This window comes from Nyctereutes procyonoides, unplaced genomic scaffold, assembly GCF_905146905.1.
Source record: "Nyctereutes procyonoides isolate TBG_1078 unplaced genomic scaffold, NYPRO_anot_genome, whole genome shotgun sequence".
Classification (NCBI taxonomy): domain Eukaryota; kingdom Metazoa; phylum Chordata; class Mammalia; order Carnivora; family Canidae; genus Nyctereutes; species Nyctereutes procyonoides.
This window is the reverse complement of record NW_026575031.1, coordinates 9,029,396-9,050,732: the sequence shown is the minus strand read 5'-3', so window position 1 is coordinate 9,050,732 and position 21,337 is coordinate 9,029,396. Positions and strand designations below refer to the sequence as shown.

The 21,337-nt window shown below is 39.5% G+C and overlaps 2 protein-coding genes across 3 annotated transcripts in view; one reads left to right on the top strand and one right to left on the bottom strand.

Annotated features, from left to right (window-relative positions):
• Positions 1 to 3,763, bottom strand: part of SNAP23 (synaptosome associated protein 23) — a 38,821-nt gene extending 35,058 nt beyond the window's left edge. The window contains exon 1 of the mRNA XM_055316623.1: positions 3,683 to 3,763. The gene's annotated coding sequence lies outside the window, so the exon portion shown is untranslated. The remainder of the gene's footprint in view (positions 1 to 3,682) is intronic.
• A 3,155-nt stretch (positions 3,764 to 6,918) lies between these two features.
• Positions 6,919 to 21,337, top strand: part of ZNF106 (zinc finger protein 106) — a 67,880-nt gene continuing 53,461 nt past the window's right edge. For both annotated transcript variants that reach the window (XM_055316716.1, XM_055316715.1), the window contains exon 1: positions 6,919 to 7,050. The gene's annotated coding sequence lies outside the window, so the exon portion shown is untranslated. The remainder of the gene's footprint in view (positions 7,051 to 21,337) is intronic.

The window sequence follows — 21,337 nt, the reverse complement described above, 5'->3', positions numbered from 1 at the left end:
GTGTCCTGAAAAGGACACATTCCACCATCAGGTGTGGAATCCGAAGAACAAAGCAACATCAGTTCAGATTTTAAAACAACACATTATCCTGTGCTATGTCACTCCACGACTAGGCTGTCCACGGGTTTGTGTGCAGGTGTCAGGGGGGCAGAATCACGTACTCCCAGAGTAGAAGCACGTCCACGCTGGGTGAGGTGGGGTGGCGCTCTCCATGCTGAGGGTAAGTCCACAAAGCCCCTGATGATCCCAAAACTCTGTCCCTTGTTGCTGTACCCCTGCCACCTCTGACAGGGCTGCTATCATCACCTGGGAAGCACTGGCTCCCAAGGCTGATCTGTGGCTGCTTAATGAGGGTTTTATTTATTTATTTATTTATTTATTTTTTATTTTTTTGTGATAGTCATACAGAGAGAGAGAGAGGCAGAGACGTAGGCAGAGGGAGAAGCAGGCTCCATGAACCGGGAGCCCGACGTGGGATTCGATCCCGGGTCTCCAGGATCCCGCCCTGGGCCAAAGGCAGGCGCCAAACCACTGCGCCACCCAGGGATCCCCATGAGGGTTTTATTTAGGAGATTTCAGTGGAATACCATCTAAAGAGGAATTATAATTTTTATGATTCCTATCTATTTCTATTATAATTTTTCATAATTACTAAACATCTCTTGTGATTTTGAGAATCGAAATCCAAGCATGATCAACCTTAAAAAAATTGTGATTTTAGACTATCAAAAAAGTGTCACAATGTAAGACCTCAGTAATCATGCCAGACTATATTATATATGTATACAGAGTGGGCAGGGTGGCTTTAAAAGGCAGACACAGAAGACAGGTTTTGAAGGGCTTGTATTCTCTACCAAGAAGTTTGGATTTTATTTTATAAGTTTAAGAGGCCATCTAAAGGTAAACTCAATTGTCAAAGCATTGCTCAAATAAATTTAAATCCAAGTTACAGATCTCACAAAAATTAAGACAAAGGGGGGATTCCACAGAAATATACTTATCAGTGATTTAAATATATTAGTAGCAATACAACCTAAATTGGAATCAAAATCAAAATTGTCAGTGAATTTAAATGAGTGCAAACGGAACACCACCTCCACCAGTAATATTACAAAAGGAACAGTACATGCTGTTTCCTGGCTCTACAATCCACTTCCTCCAGTTGTTGGAGGCACTGGATCCATCTGTTTCAAGGCTCTATCCACAAGAAAGAAAAGACCAGTCTTTGTCATCTGGTCTTCTCTCAATCTACAGAACCGGAATCCAAATATAGCACTATAATAAAAAAGTTCAGCACTACTGAAAGCAAGCAACATCAAATATTATAAACACTAAAAAATACATAACACTAAGAACAAACACAACTAAAAAAACTGACTTCCAGAATGCTTTAAGACAGGAACCAAAGCAAGAGAGAAAAAGCAACTTAATTCAGAAGGGAAAAAAAAGGCAGCTGATTTCACAAAAATGTCAGAAGAGCAAACATCCTCTTTTTCCCTTTTGCTATTCTAATCTACTTTCATCTGGTGAAACAAGATAAGTAAATTTGCTAGAATCGTGTCACAACAGTGAATAATGCCACCACTGAGTTCACAGAATTTTGAAGTCCACTAGCCTAGTCCAATCTTCACTTTATTTCAAAAATGAGTAGGTTAGTTCCAAAGCAGTATTTTCCAGAGTGCAGAGCAAGAACACTAGATCATTTCAGCTGTTATGTAAGCAATGGTTATTTAAGTTACATATTTACTATAATGCATACTAGGAAAAGGTATACATAAAAACCATGACTTCACAGGTTATCACTCTGGAAGAAAGTAGTGTTGAAAACAAATCTATTAAAAACATGAAACAGGGATCCCTGGGTGGCGCAGCGGCTTGGCGCCTGCCTTTGGCCCAGGGCGCGATCCTGGAGACCTGGGATCAAGTCCCACATCGGGCTCCCGGTGCATGGAGCCTGCTTCTCCCTCTGCCTATGTCTCTGCCTCTCTCTCTCTCTCTCTGTGACTATCATAAATAAATAAAAAAAAAAAAAAAAAGGAGCAACCATTAGTTTGGCAAAAAAAAAAAAAAAAAAGTTTTAAAAACATGAAACAAAATAACACAATCTTCTAAAAGGCAAAATTTATGATGGTGGTATGGTTCACTAGGAGTGAAATACTGACAGCTGTCCCATGAACCACAGGGCCTGTTTTTTGTTTGTTTGCTTGCCTGCTTGCTTCCTTCCTTCTTGGCTTAAGGTTGTGTTCTGAATGATTAGAAGTGATGTGACCTTCAGTTAAGTGATCCTATTACTATGCTAAAGCTCATTTAAAATAAAAGCAACAAACACTAAGATGCATACAGAAATACTACTGTTTAAAGGAAAGAGTGCCATACTGTTAATTATGGCACAATAAGGCATTGCTATCCTGGAACTAGAATAACCACAAGCACCTAACAAAACAAAACAAAACAAAACAAAACAAAACAGCCTAGTAATAAGATAAATATTTGAGCTGTAGGCTGTTATATGACCATTCTATTTACTTTCACATGACCTGTCAAAAAAAAAGCATGATAATGTGAGCAGAGGTGTTCTTCCTAATACTTGCTAATATTTATACGAATGTGTCTTTCTCATTATCTCTTGCCAAAGGAACGAATGACAGCAGACCATTAGATGCATTAGGCATCAACTGTGATGGGGGAAGAACATTAGTTTTTTCGAAATCTTACTATGAACTATTTTAAGTTTACGTCTCAAAGTATTCTAGCTAATGATGCGCCATGAATTTCAAGTCTGGGATTTTCCAGGCTAGGCAAGAACGCTGGAGAACCATTTCTTTTTGGTCGTATCTGCTGTATTTTTTACTGGCACATCAGAAAGCCAGTCTTAAGGACATAAGGGCAGAGGGAGTAATACTGCTCTCAGCTCTTGAAATACCTGTTACTGAGAAGCTACGTTATTTCACACGGCTGAGGGAATGCTGTCAGAAGCTGCCAGTATCCAAACACCCCTCCTCAGTTGCCCCCTGCTCCCTGAAGATGACTGGCAAAAGGCAAAAATGATACTCCCTTTTCATCTCCTTTTCCCAACTTTGATGTCTTTCGGTTTCCTCTACCCTTACCTACCTTTCCTAAAATGGTGGTGACTAAAGATGAAAAAAAGGATGCGATGAAACAGCACTTTCCAGGACATCCCGCCCCTCCCCCCCCCAACCAACAACTCCAGCCTGGAATTGTAAAATCCAGTGTTTCAGGGATCCTTCGTGCGTCTACAGTAAAGCCGCGAATACGGATGGACTTTCCCAGAGAGCAGGGACTCTGCAATGCCACGCACCTCAGACACCTCCAAACTCTAGCTCAGAGTCATTCGATCACTGTGGTCACATACAATGAATCCCGATCACAGCAACACTGCAGGGGTGGGGGAGTGGGAGTTTACCTCCGCTTTGGTTTTGAGGCGGGGTTCAACCAACGACCATCCTGCCGCCCTTCCTCCGCCCGCCCCGCGGTGGTTTCCTGGCAGCTCCGGTCCTTGCTTCGGGCCCGACCTGCCCAGTCCGGGCCAGAGCACCCCCCACCCTCCCCTTTAGACCGACCTCACCAAGTTTTAAACCGTCACGGGAATACTCTTGCATCTGGGGACTGGATCCCAATCCCCAACCGAGTTGCTCCCTCAACCCCCCTCCCGAAGGCTCACCAAGCAGTTCCGGCCACTCCTCTCGCACAGCAGCGGCTCGGGCACCCCCCAGCCCGGACCTGGACCTGCGTCCTCCCGGCGCCTGCGCGCGCCTGGCCCGCGCGCATGCGCACTTCCTCGGCCGCGCGGGCGCGGACACACCAGCTGGAGCTGGAGCCAATCACCGGCTGAGGGGTTTAAATCTCTCTGCCACGCAGGCGGGGAGCCTGGGGACTCACCCGTTAACCGGATGATTCGGGTCCCTCCCGAAGTGCAACAAACGTTTGTTAAGGGTAAACCGTTTCCTGGAAGAAAAGAAGGCGAAAAGAATGCCTTCCCTGCCTTCCGGGGCCTTTCAATCTGTCTAGATTGGAGATCGACATGGAAACAAATTATAGTGCATAGAATACAGTGCGTGGCATTGGAGGCGGGCTTGGCGCACAATGAAAGAAGAGCCTTATTCTTAGGGATGTTTGGAAGGGTTCCCAGAGGAAGTGACTTTTCAATCAGGAAGGCTAAGTAGTTCTCCCAGAAGTCTGGGGTGGAGGGCCATAGTTTTTTCCAACCCGTGGGAACAGCGTGTGCCATTAAGAACATAGCGCCTTCTGTAAATTCCTCCTAGTTCATCCTAGTTAGAGGCTTACAGCTCATTGTATATCTCCGGGTGAAGTGGAGAATAAGCTTTAAATAGTCAAGTCGGCAATGGGTCCGATCTTGGAAGGTTTTGCACTTTTGGACTAGTGAGCCTGGACTTTATGCTATGACCTCAGAGAGCCATTGAAGGATTTTTAAACAGGTTCAGGAACTCTTCTAGGTGCCTCAAAGAATAGAGCACAATGCTGGAAATTAAAAAAAAAATATTTCAGAGGAGAAATAATGGTTTTGGGAGCGAGAGAAGATACCTGAAGATACCTCCTCAATTATAAGAGGAAGTAGGTGTTTTATGTTTAGTAACAGGAAGTTAAAGAAGTTCTCATCTGATGACCTCTGTTTTCTCTATGAAGTAGGAGATGATGTCATCTAATAGAAAAGAAGTTGGGAGGTTTTTTGTTTTTGTGGGGTTTTTTTTTTTGAGATTTTATTTATTTACTCATGAGTGACACAGATAGAGAGGGAAAGACAAAGGCAGAGGGAGAAGCAGGTTCCATGCCGGGAGCCCAATGTGGGACTCGATCCCAGGACTCCAGGATCACACCCTGGGCCAAAGGCAGATGCTCAACCGCTGAGCCACCCAGGTGCCCCTGGAGTTAGGAGTTTTAAGGCAAGTGGACAGTTTTGAAATATTGTTACAGAAGTGATAGAACAAGTTGACCTTGAGCAAGTAGTCGGACTGTTAAGCAGTGTCAAGGGCCTGTATAAGATTGGTAAAAGTGAACTCTCCAGATTCTAACCTCCTGTGTGACTTACTAAAGCAGCAGTCATTTCTTCCACTTCTGGGCAGAAGTGGACAAAATGTATGGTTGAGTTTATTTATGGTTGGGATAATGCCATGGTATAATGCCATGGTTCTCAACCAGAGGCATCTTGGCCTTTGAAGATGACAGGGATTGGAGTGGGGGATGTAAAGGATGTAACGTAAAGGCATGTAAAGGACATGAAGGTGGGAGATACTACAGGCATCTAGTGTCCAGGGATGCTGTTAAGCACCCTACAATACACGGGACAGCACAAGAATTATCTCCAAATAGCACCTGGGTGGCTCAGTGGGTTAAGCGTTCAATTCCTGATTTCAGCTCAGGTCATGATCTCAGGGTTTTGAGATCCAGCCCCACATTGGGCTCTGTGCTGGGCTTGGAGCCTGCTTAAGATTCTCTCTCCCTCTTCCCCTCCTCACCTCTAAAAAAAAAGTTATCTCCAAAGTATCAATAGTGCCAAGGTTAAGAAGCCTTGACCTAGGGGTACCCAGGTGGGTCAGTCAGTTGGGTGTCCTACTCTTGGTTTCACCTCAGGTTGTGATTTTGGGATTATGGTGTCAAACACTGGGCTCCACACTCAGCTAGGGGTCTGCTTCTCTCCCTCTGTCACTCCCCACCCTCCCCTCACCCCCTGCTCTCTGTCTTTGTCTCTCTCTGGAATGAATAGAATAAATCCTAAAAAAAAGAAGAGAAAAGAAAGAAGAAAGAAAGAAAGAAAGAAAGAAAGAAAGAAAGAAAGAAAGAAAGAAAGAAAGAAAGAAAACCCTGATCTAGGATTACCTTGATGCTCACCAATGGCTGATCTTACTCTTCTACAAGCTTTTCCTTGGACTATAGCCCTGAACTTTTAGGGTAAAGTAGTCCTTCCATTGCATACCTTTGAAGGAGAGTAGAATGAGCATGTACCTGAGGCCTTGAGTGTTTCAAGGACTTGTGATGTCACAAATACAGAATTGGAATAGTTCTTCAGTCCTCTAGATACAAATCTGGACTTCTACATAGTTGAAGGGAGGTGCTTACTTTGGTTTTAGGTATTGAAGATCTTGTTAAACACAGACATTGTTAGAACTTCAATAATATAGGAGTAACACTTCACACCATTAATCTTAATGTAACTTGATTTATCTGATTAGCTGTAGTTACTAAAATAGGATCATGAGAGAATGAATATGGGCTACATTTAATAAAGGAAATAAATATGGTAAGTATTAATAAAAATATCATCATAGGTATTCATGGATTTTTTTTGCTTTATGACAGGCACCCATTCATAGATAGGCACTTGACCTGCATTATGTCATTTAATCCTAGCAACCCCCTGAGAGATACCATTATCCCAATTTTAACTGTGCAGAAACTGAGATTCCAAGAAAACTTGTAATTTGCCCAAAGTCATAAATTAGTAGTAGCTAGGTCAAGATTTGAACTCATATCTGTCTGTCCTCAAGCTCTTGAACCTTCCATTAAACATCAGTAGGTTTTACAAGGCAGGAGTGGTTGGAAATTTAGCTTAAACAATTGCCACTGCATAAAGGGAATGCTGGTGATTTAGGAAGAGAGTAGAAGCAACAGGGAGGCCCAGAAAGAGCAAAACGAATGAAAAAGGAACTAAGGAGGCTGGTCACAGGTGCGTTCAGGGCTGCAGAGTAACTTCTGCAAGCCGACCTGCCTTTGATCTTTCTTTTCCAGTAAAGTCTCTTTACCCTGTGTCCGTTGTTCACTCTTGTGTGTTCAAATAAAGCTAGATTATTGAGAAAGGCGGACTGCAAAGAGGAAAAAAAAAAAAGGAGCGTGACGGCGGCGGTGTGCGCCTGCGCGCTGGAGGCGGTGGCGGCGGCGGCGGCGGCGGCGGCGGTGCCCGCGGGGGGAGGGGGCCCGGAGTGGGCCGCCGGACCCATAACTGAGAGGGGCCTAGGGGCCTTCCCTCGCTGGGACCTTGGCGGCCCGATGGAGTAAGAGGGGTCGGCTGTGAGTGTGAGTATCGAGGCGCCGGGCTGCGTTGGGGCGTATGGGAACGGCGGGGTCCTGGTGGTCTGCCCCTAAGGTTTCGGGCTGCAGGACGCGCGGCCGGGCTTGTGCTCCTGCAGGCTGCGGCGCCGCGGCACCCCGGTCCTCCCCTCTCCCTGAGCCCGCGCGTTTTACAGGCAGACGGTGCTTCTGGCTTCGGGGTACAGATTCTCGCGGGGGCGTTCCGGCTCTGCTTCTAGTCCCAGCAGGAAACGCGCTTGCAAGAACCTTGACCTTTAGGGGAGGCCGCCGACCTCTTTCGGCCCCCGGTTCTGCAGGAATCTCGTAGGTCTAGGTGCTTAGAGGCCTGCGGGTCACAGGCCAGGGACACCTTTCGACCTCTAGTGACTGAGAGCCTCCGTTCTTTTGCCTCCTTCCGTCTTCTCTCCGGGTGGGATGCGTCTTAATAATAGCTACTAATTATGGAGCGCCTACTATGTGTCAGCTTAATGTTTAGTCCGAATCTCGGTGCGTAATTACGGGGAGGAAATGCTTTGCACCCCACTCCCCCTTGAGTCTGCTCAGTTTAATCATCCTTGAGACTCAGAGTAAACCATTTTATTGGGAAGTTTGAGACTTCCATGGCTTTTAGGAACTTGCGACTGCCGTTCTACCTAAGGGAGGTTCTCTTACCTAGCAAATAGGTGCTTTATCCACCAGAATGGTTTATATCGAATTTACTCAAGCCGAAATAACTTTTGCACACTAAGAGCCCTTGCTATTCTAAACCCCAGGGGAAATCCTAAACTTGTTTAAATCCCTGTTCTCCAGTTTAGTTGTGAATGAAACAATGGAGGATAATATTTTGATTCAGTTAGGACTTACTTGGCATCTGCTGCATATGTGCCAAATACACTGAGGTCTGTCACAAAAATTGATGAGATACCATAATGGAAAGTGTTGTTTTGTTTTGTTTGAAGCATATTTCAGATCAGGTCACTAAAAGTTTGATGTCAATTTGCTCAAGCTAACCTAGCTAGAGTAAGTGGTGAAATTCATATCTGCCAAGGCTCATCTTTTTCCAGACACACCAAGTTAAATATTCTAAGCATTTTTGAGAAGCAACTACCTAACAGTTTTAGTTTCTAGAATTAACTTTTCTGTCTAGAAAATGGTAGGTGCCTTTAAAGGTACTAGCTAGTTTTTGAAGAAAACTTCAACATGACTTGGAAGGTGGTAAGAAGGTGTGAAGGAATCTGATAGAGTTAGTTCAGAAGGAATTGCTTTGATTGAAAGGAAGATACTTAAAAAGGAAAAACTGCAAATGGTAATTATTTATCTAGGTTAGAGCACAGCACATGTCATCTACTATAGAAGAGGCTCTTGTACGAGGAATAGTGGTAGGTGCTAGCTGGCTTGGTTCTGGCACCAGGAATGGCTCTGTGAGAAATACACATATTGTGTATTTTGTGATTGGAATATCTTAGTGGGAAGTTTAAGATTAATTTGTGTATCCAGTGTATAAGAACACAGAGGCAGAGAATTTGAATATGAATATTCCAGTTGCACACTCAGCATGCTAACTCTCTAATTGAAACCTTAGAGTCAGTTGGGTTTTTTCCTCTTAGAATCTAATCTGAAAGAGACTACCAAGAAATGAGAGTTCCTAGGAGTTCACCAGTAGAGGACTGGTTAAATAAAGTATGCATTTGTTAGAATGAGCCAGCTCCCTCTGTGTGCTAATACTGAGTAATAACCAACATATATTAAGTGAAAAAAAAAGTGCAAAAGAGGTTTTGTTTTGCGATCTTTTTTTTTTTTTATGTATTTGCGTATATATGTATAGAATATCTCTGAAAGAATATGTAAGAAACTGGTAACAGTGACTGGAGGTGCACGTGGCTGGGAAACAAGAATGGGAAGTGAATAATTTTCTGTATACGTTTTTAAGAATTTTTTTATGAAACTTTTAAGCATCCAGAAAAAGGGAGGAAATATTATATTGAATCCATGTAAATTGATCATTTTAAAATCTGTTGTTACATTGCTGTATTTGCTTTTATTCCTGACATCTCTAAATAACTTTAATATACGGCTCTAATAAAAAGAACAATTTCCTGTTTAACCTGTTAACATAATCACACTAAACAACTAATTCTTCCATATTATATAATACCCCGTGTTTCTTAAAATTTCTCCATATTGGGGGCGCCTGGCTGGCTCAGTCAGAGGAGCATGTGACTCTTGATCTCAGGGGTTGTGAGTTTGAGCCCTATGTTGGGTGTAGAGATTACCAAAAAAAATTTTAAATTTCCCCAAATTGTCCTTCCCCACCTCCCCTTCTGTTTTGGATCTTATTTACAATTAAAGTCTATGCATTGTATTTGGCTATTATGTCTCAAAATCTTTTAAAATCTAAAAGTTACAGCAGCCCGGATGGCTCAGCAGCTTAGTGCTGCCTTCAGCCCTGGGCCTGATCCTGAAGACCCGGGATTGAGTCCCACGTTAGGCTCCCTTCACAGAGCCTGCTTCTCCCTTTGCCTGTGTCTCTGCCTCTCTCTGTCTCTCATGAATAAATAAATAAAAATATTTAAATAAACAAATAAATAAAATCTAGAAGTCACCTTTTTTTCTCCCTTTCTCTTTTTTTCATCCTGACTTGTTGAAAAGACCTGGTCAATTGTCTGAATTTATCTGATTGATTTCTAGTGATATTCCTTAGGTAGTTACTGCTAAACTGGAAAGTACAGGTAAACGCTTCATTGGATTCAGGTTAAACACTTTGGGGATGATAATAGCTTAAGCTATGTATTCTTGTTTTTCCCCTATTAATGATGCTGTGATTAGTTAGTGGGTTCAATCGTAAATCTGAGTTTTTCATTGTAAAATTGTATTCCCTTAAAACCAGATGTAAGCCATTTTGTGTTTTTAAAATTTAAAACTAGTGTTACCAATTCAAAATATAAATAATTACCTTTAAAAAGACAAAGCTTACTGGAAAATATTGCTGCTCCTTTTTTTTTTTTTAATTTTGTTTAGACATTGAGTGAGTGAGCTTGAGCGGGGGAGGGGCTGAGGAAGAGGGAGACAAATCACCAGCCGCCCTATGAGGCTCCATCCCACAGCAATGCAATCATGACCAAAGGGAAATCAAGAATCTGGACACTTAACCAACTGAGCCACCCAGGCACTCCATGTTGCTGCCTTCCCCCCCCCCCTTAAATTAGAGCATGGGATTGGGGTGGGGGAGGCAGAGGCAGAGAGGATCCTAAGCAGGCTCCTTGCTCAGAGCCCCCTATGCAGGGCTCCATCTCAGAATCCTGAATTCATGACCTGAGCCAGAATCAAGAGTCCAGTGCTTAACCAGCTGAGCCACTCAGGTGCCCCATGCTGTTGCTTTTTAAAACAATCCCTGATAACTAGGTGTAGTATCTCATTTTATAGAAGAGGAATTTAAAATTCAGAGATTAAAATATACTCAAGGTAATAGACTTAAGTATTTTTATCTACTTCCAAGTTCATGCTTTGCCACCATATTTTATAAACTATGAACTGGTATATAAATGTAAAATTGTTATTACTCCCAATAGTTATGCTACTTGTCCCTTATATCTTTTTGGACAAGTGATCAGTATCTAATGATATTAAACATTTTGGAGTGTCATTAAATGGGGATAGATCTCTGTAATGTTTTAGTCTATAATGAACCATTTTGAAACTTCAAAATACTGCATGCATGTCAAAATTCTTGATGATTTCTGGAGTTCCAAAAAAGTTCTATACATGGAAGCATTGGTTGTTCTGCCTAAAGTCTTCAAGGTTTATAAAAATATGAGTTAAAAAATAAAAAAAATAGTATATGTGTATTATTGTTTTAATTTTTTGAAAAGTACAAAAAGAGCTGTAGTGAAAACCTGCACACCTTCAGTTTTTTCCCCACAGGCAGTAACTGTTACCAGTTTCTTGGGTATCCCACTAGAGATACCCTGCATGTTTATGTGTATGCCATTAGTATAAATTTTGACATTCTTATATAGAAGTATCTTAGTAGCATAACCTAAAATAATATTGTTAAAGGTTATACTCCAGCTTTTATTGTTTATATTCCAAATGTCTTTGCTAACTTGTATTCATTCATTCAACAGTATTGAGTACCTATTCTATATTAGATGATGTGGCAACTCATAGGAATAAAATGATGAACAAGACAGGTGTTCCTGCTAGCTGTCAAGGAGCTTACCTCCTAATGGGAGAAGTAGTCATTAAGCAAATAATTATACTGATGACTATAGCAAAGATTCACTACCTGCTTTGTGCCAAATGCTTTATGTGGATTTTTTATTTATTCCTCATTCCTTTTTTATTCCCTATGATATTGATACTAATAATACTTTTATGGATGCACAGAAATATTAAATTACTTGGTCAAGATTGCACACAACTAGTAAGTGATAGAGCCACGTTTCAAACACAAGCAGTCTGGCTTAGAGATCTTGCTGTCTTCCTTTAATGCAGTGGTTTTTAATGAGTTTGAGATTATCGCCTAGGGAGGTGTGGAAATTTGTGGGATGTTCTTTGATTTCAAAAATCATTGAGAGGATGACACTGACTTTAGTGGATAGAAATCAGGGTTGTTAGACATCCTGCAACGTAAAGGACATCCCTACCCAAATGGTAAAAAATTGTTACACATTTTGCGTCACTTTCAAATGTCCCAGGAGATGTTCATGTAGGTGAAAAATCTGTTTATGATCTTATTGCCTAGAACCAATTTGTTTTACCTGTTAATTCTGATTTTTTGTTTTTGTTTTTGCATCAAGCACAGTTACTGTGTACATAAAGAGATTGTGCTTTCTTTATTTCGGAAAGTTTATAAAAGTTGGCCCCTATTTTGGAAAATCATACCACCGACAGCAGTGCTATTCCTGGTATTTTTATCAAAATATAACGTGCCTATATCAGTCTATATTTGCAGTTGTCACATTCATAGTCTTACATTATTTAGTCATGCCCAAACATTTATATTTTGAAATATATACTATTTTCTGATAAATTACTTTTCTGTTTTAGTTAAACATCATATTGATACTTTAAATTTTACTTGTGTAAGTTACATTAGGTCTGAATTTCATTTCATTAAAGATAGGAGATATTACAAAATATTTATAATAAAGGTATACATATCTTGAAAGAATAATTGTGTGATGACAGTTGGGGAAGCTGGTTGATGAGCACACTGAGGAGTGTTATAAGAATCCCTCATATTTATGTATGAATGAAAATTCCTGTAATGTTTTAGAAAAAAAGAGTCTGGGTCTGATATGGTTGAGAATTGCTATTCTGTTCCAGCATTAGAAATAGTCAGAGTTGTGATAAGTGTTATGAAGAAAGTATATGATTTTAGGAGAGAAGTGTATTTGAGGGAATATGGCCTAATCTGAGAGATCAAGGAACACTTCCTCAGGCAGCTGACATTTGGACTGAGATTTATTTGAAGGATGAGTAGTTAACAAGATGGAAAGGAATTAAAAGCATTCTAGGAAGAGGGACCAACATATGAAAGGGGGGAGAAGGAACATGGTAGATGGAAAGAACTGGGAATACTATTTTTGTCTGGTGTATAGAGATCCAGAGGAAAAGTAGCTCAAACCTAGTACTTAGTAGCAAGGGTCCTTTCAAGTGGGCTTTGTTAAATATTTTGGTTTTTATTTTAAGTAATGGGATACATTGAAGGGCTTTTAAAAGTCAGGGACTGAGGCATAAAACATAGGAGTGTATGGGCTTGGTTTTTTCAATGTATGGTTGACGGAATCATAGAAGTGTATGTTTAGGTGAAGGTGGAATTGAAGTAAACTAGAATGCTGAGCCATTTCATGAAAGACAGCTGCCTCTTTCAAGAGTCACCTAGACCTCAGCCAACTTTGTCACTAAAAGTAAGGCCTCCTACTCCATCATAGGGCTGACAGTAAGTCTTTTTTGATCAGCCCCACGTGCTTGGACATTGCCTGGAGCCATTTAGTCAGGCTGAAGGCTCTCAAAAGTGCAAGCATGGGAGTCCAGTTCTGGTCATGGCTTAGTAAGCTCCTACTGGTAGACCCTCTTGCAGATAACAACTATTAGATCAGAAGTACATAATACAACTAAATTCACTGGGGAGTTACCCAGAGCAAGCAAGATTCTGGAAGGGAATCAGCACTTGCGGAACAGAACTACATGGGCATGATTTCCCATTTTCATGGCTCCAGTCTGTGCCAGGTAGCATGGTTAAAATTATGACAATAAACTTCCAGTGTTTCTGGCCTGAAGAACCAAAAGATAAGCCTCAAACCAAACACAGCTGTTGGGAAGTGAGAGGACAATCCTGGAACATAGAGAAACATAAAACTCTGTGAAAGAACTCTACCCAAATCTTGGCAGACTGTTGAACTATGTGTGTGTGGAGCAGACTCCAAGAAGCTCAGCTAAGAATAAAAGAATTAAATTGAAATTGCATCTACCTAAGAGACAGAGTTTGCAGTCTGAGTCAACCAATTTAGATACCTACTAAAACAAAAATAAAAGTAAAAACACTCTTCAGAGGAATGTAAGAGAATCCAGAGCTTCCACAACATAACATTTACAACATGCAGCATATATTCCAAAATTATTTATATATAAAATATCAGGGAAAGTTAAAAGACGAATCTCAGAGACTAACCTTAAAATACTCAAATGTTGAAATTAGTAGGAAAGGATTTGGAACTTTTGTAACTGTATTAGTAAAGAAAAGGAAAGCAATGCATAGGAAAATATGCTCACAAACAATGGGTATTAAATAACCAAATGGATATTCTAAAGTTGAAAAATATGATACTGGAAATAAACTGGATGGGCTAAAAGCAGAATAGAGATAACTGACAAAAGAATCCATGAAATTAAATATCAGTAAAAATTACTCAGTATTTAGAACAGAAGAATAGTAAAAGGGGAAAAGGAGCATATTCTCAAGGACCTGGGGGCAATTTAAAAAATTCTAACATAGGTAATTAAAGCCCCAGGAGGAGAGGTAATAGAATGGGAAAGAAAAAGTACTTGAAAATACAATGGCTGAAAAGCTCCCAATTTAGTGAAAGGCATAAATTGACAGATCCACCAAAATTTCAGATTCAGTAGTATAGCCTTCAAGAATGAAAGTGAAATAAAAATACTGTCAGATAAAAGAAAGCCAAGAGAATTCATAACTAGTAGGTTTGCACTATAAGAAATGCTCAAGTTCTTCGGTCTGAAGGTAAATGGAAGTAGAAACTTGAATCTTCTGCGTAAGGAAATCAAAAACATTAGGAATGGTAAATATGTGGATAAATACAAATCTTTTAATTTCTTAAAACAACATGTAACTGTTCAAATGATAATTTAAAAAAGCATCTTGTGGAGATCATCACATAATGTAGATATAAAACATATGACAAAGCATGGGATGGGAGATGGGGTTAAATGGGCCTATGTGGTAGCAAAGTTTGTATATATTATGTGAAGTGGCAAATTACTAGGATTGAGTTAGGTGTAAAATGAGAAGGATATTTTGTAATTCCTAGAGCACTCACTGTGGGATGTATTTTGTAATTGCTAGAGCACTCACTATGGAAAAAATACGAAGAAGTGTTGTTAAAAAGCTAGTAGAAAAATTAAAGTGAATAATCCAAAAGAAGATAGAGGTACAGCCGAACAGAAATAATAGTAGACCTAATCCAACCATATCAATAATTTCATTTAGTTCAATAGAATAGATGCTCTGATTCAATAATTACAGACAAATTGGCTAAAAGTAAATGCATGGAAAAAGGTATGCCTTTCAGTTAGTAAGCATAAAAAGGCTGGTGTGGCTATATTTATATCAGATAAAGTAGAGTTCAAGATAAAGTGTGTTGCCAGAGTTAAGGGGGTCATTTCATAATGACAAAAAGGTCAGTTCATGACATAATCATATATGTACCTAATACAGAGGCTCAAAACACATTTAAAAAATGGATAAAATTTAAAAAAATCATAGAGATTTTAACACTCAACAACTGATAGATAACTAAACAAGCAAAAAGTCAGTAGAGATCTCCACCCAACTATTACAGAATATACTTCTTTTCCCAAATATACTTATAAACCAGATGCTGGGTTGTAAATCAAGTCTCAATAAATTTGAAAGGATTGAAATAATACAGAATATGTTCTTTGACCTTGATAGGATTAAAGTAGAAATCAGGATATCTCGAATAACCCATATATTTGGAGATTCAATGACATGTCTAAACCTAAGTGTGAATGAAGAAATCACAAGAGACAAAGTAATTTGAACTAGATAATGAAAGAGCATCAAAAATTGTGGGATAATGGTCATAGCCAAGAGGAGCTTGAGGAGACATTACAACCAAATGTAATGTGCTATCCTGGTTGAGATCCTGGAAGAGAAAAAGTATACTAGGTAAAAAATGAGAAAATAAAATATGCACTTAAATTAATAATAATGTATCAATATGGATTTGTCAGTTATGACAACCTGTCATACTAATGCAAGATTTAAATAATACAGGAAACTGGGAGTGGGGTATATGGTACTTTACTATTTTTGCAATTTCTCTATAAGTTTAAAAACTATTCTAGGGTAAATAGTATATTAAAAAGTGCTTTGAAAATTTGTAGGATACAGTTAATGGAGTGTGTAGAGGGAAGGTTGTAACTTTAAACGGCTATTTTAGAGAAAAAAGGTCTAAAAACAGTGGCCTAATTTATGAAGCTACTACAGAGCAAGGTATTCCCAAAGTATATAGAAGGAAAGAAAGAAGACACCAGAAGCAATTAGTGAAATAGAAAAAGACAATACACAAAATTATAAAGTCAGAAGTTGGTTCTTTGAAAGGATCAATAATGTTGTTAAACCCATTGGTACACTGATAAAAAACAATACAAATTACTAGTATCAGAAATGAAAGGGATTTACCACTACAGATTCTTTGAAACAATAAGATCTTATGCCAAACAATTTAACAACATAACTGGACAGTTTCTTGAAAATAATGATATACTAAAGCTGTCACAAGTTGAAACTAGGTCTGAATAAGCATATAGTAAGAAGTGGAATAATGATAAAAACTTACAAAGAAAACTTAGGGCCATAATGGTTTCATTGAAGAATTCTTTTTTTTTTAATTAATTAATTAATTAATTTATTTATTTATTTATTTATTTATTTATTTATGAGAGAGAGAGAGAGAGAGAGAGAGAGAGAGAGAGAGAGAAAGGCAGAGACACAGGCAGAGGAAGAAGCAGGCTCCATGCACCGGGAGCCCGATGTGGGACGCGATCCTGGAGACCCAGGCGCCAAACTGCTGTGCCACCCAGAGATCCCCCTCATTGAAGAATTCTATCAAGTATTTAAGAAGAAATAACACCAAACTTATATAGGCTTTCAGAAAATAGACAAAGGGGAACCACTTCCAAACTCATTTCACTAGGTCAGCATAACCCCAATAATTAAAACCTAATATAAACATTATAGATTTAAAAGAAAATTACAGGAGTGTGCCTTATGAACATAGTCCACAAATAATTCTGGGTAAACTATTAGCAAATCATAATATGTTATGGCTAAGTGATTAAGGATAAATGGATAGGTATGTATCTGATAAAGCAAATATAGTAAAATGTTAATGATAGAATCTAGGTGGTAGATATAGGGATGTATGGGAAACTGAGTGTGGGATATTCACTATTCTTTCAGCATTTTTGTGTTTGAAATTTTCCAAAAAAAAAACAAACAAACAAAAAACAGGGAGAAAATGGAGTATTATGATCAGATTTGAATTTTAAAGAGATTACTTCTGGGGGAATCCCTGGGTGGCTCAGCAATTTGGCACCTGCCTTCGGCGGGGCATGATCCTGGAGTCCCGGGATTGAGTCCCACTTCGGGCTCCCTGCATGGAGCCTGCTTCTCCTTCTGCCTGTGTCTCTGCCTGTCTCTCTCTCTGTCTCTCATGAATAAGTAAATAAAACCTTCAAAGAGAGAGAGATTACTTCTGCTGCAGTGTTAGGAATTAGGAAAGTACAGGATTACCTGAGAGTAGTTTAAGAGAGGTTGCTGAGACCATTTGGGAGGATATTATAGGGCTGCTCTTTTTAGGCTGGCAATTTCAAAGTAAATTTGAGCCCTAGGAAAATTTCCAAGCTGTTGAAATGCTGAATTTTTGAACAGTACCAAATTTTGTCTAAACATAGTTTTGCTACTTACTTGCTGTGATATTTAGATATATCACTGTCGCATGCACAGTATGCATGTGACCTTTAATTTAAAAAAATTTTTTTTTAAGTTTCATTTATTTGTTAGAGAGCAAGTGCTCAACAGCTTTATGGCTCAATGCCACAAGCCATTAGATCAACAACCTGAGCCCAAACCAAGAGTCAGACAACCAACTGAGTCACCCAGGCACCCCCATGTGAGCTTTTAGTGAACTTTAGACTTTTGACATTTACAGAGTGATGTTGAGCTTTCCAAAATTTCCAAATACCACTACATTAGTGGCATATAAACTCCGCCCTAAAATCTGGTAAAATATATGGTGACCTTTTTAGAGACTTACTTTCTTAACTATAGGACAAAGGCATTTAGAAAGCTATTAACATCGAACTGCTAAAGTAAATGCTTTATTGTATTACACCATGACTATAGTCAGTGATGAACTTAAAAGATTCTATACAAAGAAATAATGAAGTTGATTGCTATTATAATCTATATAAAAGTACTTTATATACAAAAGTAGATGATTATTAAATATATTGTTAGCAACAAGATGCATGGAGAACAGCAAAAGTTTTTGAGGAGAATGTTGGGCAGTTAGCTAGACTCACTAGCTTACAGTGATTGTAATTCATGCCACAGAATTGTTATTTATTTATTTATTTATTTATTTATTTATTATTTTATTTATTTATTTATTTATTTTTTTTTAAAGATTTCTTTATTTTAGAGGGAGAGCGTGTGAGAGCAACAGAGATGGAGGGGCAGAGGGAGGAGGGGAGAAAGAGAGAGAGAGAATCCCAAGCAGACTCCCCACTGGGCAAGGAGCCTTACATGAGTCTGTGATTCCACAACCCCAAGATCATACCTGAGCTTGAAACCAAGAGTCAAATACCCAACCAACTGAGCCATCCAGGTGCCCCCCAGTTTTTTTATTTTTAATTTTTTAAATTAATTAATTTTTTCCACCAGTTTTTTTTTTAAAGATGTTTATTCAGCATTGTGATCAGACTGTTACATTTAGCAATCAACTGCAGGGGTGCCAAAAAAATTACATTAACACCCTTTGTTGGAATGCTTTACACTTTTCACAGAACAGAAACTAAAATAACCTGTTATACAATTAATCACGTTTTTTGCCCATACACATGAGTATTGTCTACTAAAACATGTCTTCTTTGTAGCAGGTGCGCCTGCCACCACTTTGCTTGACTGAGTTCACAAATCTGATGTAACCTGTAGCTTCCTTGTCACTTCTCTGGCTCTCTTCTGCTAAACTTTGTTTCCTATTAGTAATTAAAACCTCCTGCCACTGTCATAGCTGCTGCTGAAACCACCATAGCCACCTTGGTTTTGTGGTTTGGCAAAGTATTAGCCTCACCACCGTAGGGGCTAGAGCTTCTGCCTCCAAGATTACCTCCTTTCATGGGTCCAAAATTTGAAGATTGATTGTAATTGCCAGAATTGTGATAGCTTCCACCACCTCCATAGTTGCTTCTGTCATTACCAGATCCCTTATAACATCCCCACTGCTACCATATCCACCACCACCTCGATTGCCACCAAAGCCACTTTGCCCCTGAAGTTTCCTCCATGATCAAAGATGTCATTCCCACCAAAACCATTTCCACAGTTTCCAGAGCCATTTCAACCTCTTTGGCTGGATGAAGTATTAGCCATCTCTTGCTTAGATAGGGCTTTCCTTACTTCACAGTTCTGGCCATTCAGTAAGGTATTTTTGAATAACAGCCTTGTCTCCAGAGTCATGGTCATCAAATGTTACAAAAGCAAAGCCTCCCTTTTTGGCACCACCTTGGTCAGTCACGATTTCATCACTTCAGTGTTCCAGTATTGTTCAGAATAATCTCTTAGATGATGTTCTTCAGTGCTTCTTTAATGCCACCAACAAAAATCTTTCTCATGGTTAAGTGGGTACGAGGTCTTTGAGAATCTTCTCTTGAGACAGCCCTCTTTGGTTCCACAACTCTTCTATTCACCATGTGTGGCCTCGTATTCATGGCTGCATCCATCTCCTCCACAGTGGCATATGTGACAAACCCAAAGCCCGTGGAGTGCTTAATGTTTGGATCGCTCATTACACAATTTGTAAGTGTTCCCTGTTGCTCAAAATGGCTCTTTAGACTCTCATCAGTTTCAAAGCTCAAACCTCTGATGAAAAGCTTCTGTGGCTATCCAGGCTCTCAGAGACTCTGACTTAGACATGACTGTGGTGGGAGGGGAGACTCAGTGGCATCCATGGGCAGAAAGTAATGAATGTATCTCCATGTCACAGAATTTCATGTCATGGAATTTTAAATTTTAATATCTGTAAAATATATATTGAATACAGGAATAAAACCTTTTTAAGTTGTTACATAAGTGCGACAAGCTACCCAGTTAGACTTTTATTTATTTATTTTTAAAGATTTTATTTATTTATTCATGATAGTCACACAGAGAGAGACAGAGAGGCAGAGACACAGGCAGAGGGAGAAGCAGGCTCCATGCAGGGAGCCCGACGTGGGATTCGATCCCGGGCCAAAGGCAGGCGCCAAACCACTGCGCCACCCAGGGATCCCTCAGTTAGACTTTTAAAACAATGTTTGTTGGGACGCCTGGGTGGCTCAGTGGTTGAGCATCTGCCTTTGACTCAGGGTATGGGTCCCTGGGTCCTGGGATCAAGTCCCGCATCAGGCTCCCTGCATGGAGCCTGCTTCTCCCTGTGCCAGTGTCTCTGCCTCTCTCTGTGTGTCTCTCATGAATAAATAAATATTAAAAACAAAAGAAAATGATGTTTGTACAAGCTGTCTTTTGGCTTAACACTTCGTATGTTATATGATGATAACATTTGCTAATATTTTATTACCTTGTTAGGGTTGGTTCCTTCTCAGTTACTTTTCCCTGTAAGATATAATGCTTGCCAGGTTCCAGAATTGAGTAAGGAATGGACCACCCTGTCCGTTTCCTTGCCTGGTTAATGGCCATTGTGAACAGCTTCATTTGGGAGTGCTCAACTTTTAATGCCTTTTTCTGGTCACAGCCTTAACTTCTGGTCTTTGTGTTAGCCCTGTGCTTATTAAAAAAGAGTGTTTGGTACGGGAACTCTTGCTAAGTGTTATCTGTATTATCTGTGTTAGGGCAGATAATATAAACAGTAGGAATGCTAATGAGTAAAATACTTCTAAGCTTATGCTCAAAGATACTGGATGCAGGAAACCTTGGTATTGGTGGTGATCTCTTGTTTCTCATTCATTATTTTATTAATTTGAGTCTTTTCTCTCTTCTTTTTAATAAGGCTGGCTAATGGTTTATCTATCTTACTAATTCTTTCAAAGAACCAACTCCTGGTTTTGTTAATCTGTTCCACAGTTCTTCTGGTTTCTATTTCATTGAGTTCTGCTCGAATCTTTATTAATTCTCTTCTTCTGCTGGGTGTAGGATCTATTTGCTGTTTTTTTCTCCAGCTCCTTTAGGTGCAAGGTTAGCTTTTGTATTTGAGTTCTTTCCAGTTTTTGGATTGATGCTTGTGTTGTGATGTATTTCCCCCTCAGGACTGCTTTTGCTGTATCCCAAAGATTTTGAACAGTTGTATCTTCATTCTCATTAGTTTCCATGAATCTTTTTAATTCTTCCCTAATTTCCTGGTTGATCCTTTCATCTTTTTCAGCAGGATGGTCCTTAACCTCCACATGTTTGAAATCCTTCCACACTTCTTGTGATTTAGTTCTAGTTTCAAAGCATTATGGTCTGAAAATATGCAGGGAACGATCCCAGTCTTTTGGTATCGGTTAAGACCTGATTTGTGACCCAGTATGTGTTCTATTCTGGAGAAAGTTCCATGTGCACTTGAGAAGAATGTGTATTCAGTTGTGTTTGGATGTAAAGTCCTGTAAATATCTGTGAAATTCATCTGGTCCAGTGTATCATTTAAAGCTCTTGTTTCTTTGGAGATGTTGTGCTTAGAAGATCTGTCAATTATAGAAAGCACTGTGTGTTCAAGTCACCAAGTATAAGTGTATTATTATCTAAGTATGTTTTTAGTTATTAATT